Source organism: Chrysochloris asiatica, unplaced genomic scaffold, assembly GCF_000296735.1.
Source record: "Chrysochloris asiatica unplaced genomic scaffold, ChrAsi1.0 scaffold00035, whole genome shotgun sequence".
Taxonomy (NCBI): Eukaryota; Metazoa; Chordata; class Mammalia; order Afrosoricida; family Chrysochloridae; genus Chrysochloris; species Chrysochloris asiatica.
In genome coordinates this window covers 7,945,426-7,948,256 of record NW_006408553.1, presented here as the reverse complement: position 1 = coordinate 7,948,256, position 2,831 = coordinate 7,945,426, and positions in this window count along the sequence as shown.

Sequence of the window (2,831 nt, the reverse complement as noted above, 5' to 3'; positions counted from 1 at the left end):
AGTAAGGAAGACCAAAGAAGAATTGATGCCTTTGCATTATGATGTCAGCAAAAAATATTGACTATACTATGGATGGACTATACTATTGACTATACTATGGCCAGAAAAAACAAACAAATCTGTCTTGGAAAATGAGCAATATAAAGTTTCTTAAAAGCAAGGATGATAAGAATTTGTCTCAGGTACTTTGGACATATAATCAGAAGGAACCAGTTCCTGGAGAAGCACATCATGCTTGATACATAGAGGGTCAGCACACACACAAAAAATCTTCAATCAGATGGCTAGGTACAGTGGCTCCAACAATGGGCTGAAACAGACTGGAAGAACCTGAAACTATGACCCTTGACCATCTTTCAGATCTGTGAAGGAACTCACCCTCAGGGCCCAATTTTCAGCTAACCAGTAGATAGGTGTATATGGGGCACAACAACACTAGTAAGATATGTTCACCAATCAAAAGGCAACATTTACCTAAGGACAAAGTTGAGAAGGGATGGGAAGGAGAGTGGAACAGAAACAAGAACCACAGTGAGGAAGTGGGATGACGGTTACTGCATGAAAAGATTTGCTATCATTAAGATGAAACAAACTGTGTGATTTATTGAATGTAAAACTGATCATCTTCTCTGCAACATTTCACTCAATTCAGAATAAAAAGTTATTATTGTATGGACTCAAACAAAATAACAATTCTGAGGACAGTGCAAGACCGGACAGTGTTTCATTCTGTTGTACACAGGGTCACTATGAATTAGAACCTACTCAACAACACATGGAGTCCTGGTATGGTGCTGTGGATTAATGCATTGGACTGCAATATTGGTTTGAACTGCAAGGTGGGCGGTTCAAGTTCACTAGCCGTTCCTTGGAAATCCTATAAGCGCCATCGAGTCAGAACTGACTCGATAGCACTTAACAACAACAATATAACATAACAACAGCAACATGCAAAATAAAAATAGAGGCACCCTTGTTCAAAAATTAAGAATTCCGTGGTGGTGATGGCCCTTCTAAGTGCATAGTCCTGTAAGACCACACAGGTTACATCCATGATGTAACCCTGCTCTCTGCATTGCACTGATAAAAAGATACCTGGTGTAGAATCTCTACATCCTCTTTTCTCTCAAACCACTAGACGCTTCAGATGCAAAAAACTATCCAATATTAGACCAAACAATAAAGCCAAAGCTCAACCCGTTCTTGTCCCTCAAGATGAAAGAAATGCAGCAATGCAGACAAGAGCAGCTCCTTCATGGGAAAAGTCAATACAACTAACTCAGAATTAGGCATCTGTTCAGTCTGTTTCCTGAAAGTGGGACACACATTGCTTTGGATGGTAAAATTTTAAATGGGAAACAACAGATGCTGTTGACTCAGGTATGCTAGTAATGTCTCCAAATGCAATAAAGACATACAAGCTTGTGAAACGGAAGCTGTCTTGAAATTACGAACAAATGTATGAAAGCAAAGAGAAAATGATCCTTGGCATTCTGCCCATTGTACATAAGAATCCTAAAAAGAAATGAAAGCTAAAAAAAAATGAATCTGATCTTCCCACAAAGGTGTGTTATAATGCTAAAAAGAGAAACAACAAATAAGTAATGTTAGGTGAAACAAGCAGTCAGCAAAAACATCATTTTGGTTAATAGCATCAGTGTAGTCGAGGAGAAAAGTTGAATAGTTTAAGTATAAGTCCATCTTTCCATTCAATTTAAATCATTATGAAGCATCTGAGAGGAAATTTTTGTTGTTGATGTTGGTAAGTGCCATGGAGTCAGTTCCAACACATAGAAACCCTGTATAAGCTTTCTGAGACTGCAAATCTTTGCAAAAACAGAAAGCCATGTCAATCTCCCTCAGAGTGGCTGGTGGGTTTGAACAGCCCAGTGCTTATCCTACAGAGCCACATAGTTCCCTGAGAGGAAGTTGTTGTTGTTAAGTGCCATCGAGTTGATTCTGACCCATAGCAACCCTGTATAGGGTTTCCAAGGAGCAGCTGGTGAGCTTGAGCTATCGACCATGTAGTTCAAACAACTTTGCAACCTGACGATTAGCCCACAAGACACAAATAGAACAAAGTTCAGGAGGGAGAATAGCTGAAGAAAAGAATTGGCTGCAATGTGGGAAGCTGCTTAAAGCAGGGCTGAAAATGATCTATGGGTCTGTCTTAGGGTAGAAAAGAAACCCCATCTTCAAAGATATAACTATTATAGAGACTCTTTATTACGTCTTGTTGTTGTTGTTGTTGTTGAGTACTGTAGAGTCAGTTCTGACTTATAGTGATCCTGTACAGGGTTTCCAAGGCTGTAAATTTTTATGGGAGCAGAAGGGCTCATCTTTCTCCCACAGAGCAGCTGGTAGTTTTGAACTGCCGACCATGAGGTTAAAAGCCCGATTCTCAACCATTATGCTACCAGAGCTCCTTTTATTAAGTCTTAAACAAGAGTAAAAAAGGCAAACATATATCATCAGGGTGAGGGAAGTCATCAAAGATGCCATGAAGAGTTTCCAAAGTTCCACCTCCACTTGGTGACTTTTTATAGGACTTTGGGACAAAGGAATCTCCTCCAATAATCATGTTGTTGTTGTTGTCAGGTGCCATCGAGTCGGAACCGACTCATAGCAACCCCATGCACAGCAGAATGAAACAATGTCCGAACCTGGGCCAACCTAACTACCGCTGCCACACTTGATGCCATCAATGATGCCACCTGGCCGATCCATCTCATTGGGGGTCTTCCTCTTCTTCTCTGACCCTCCATCTTACCCGCATGACATCCTTCTCCAGCAACTGTTCCCTCCTGACAATATGTCCAAAGTATGAGAGA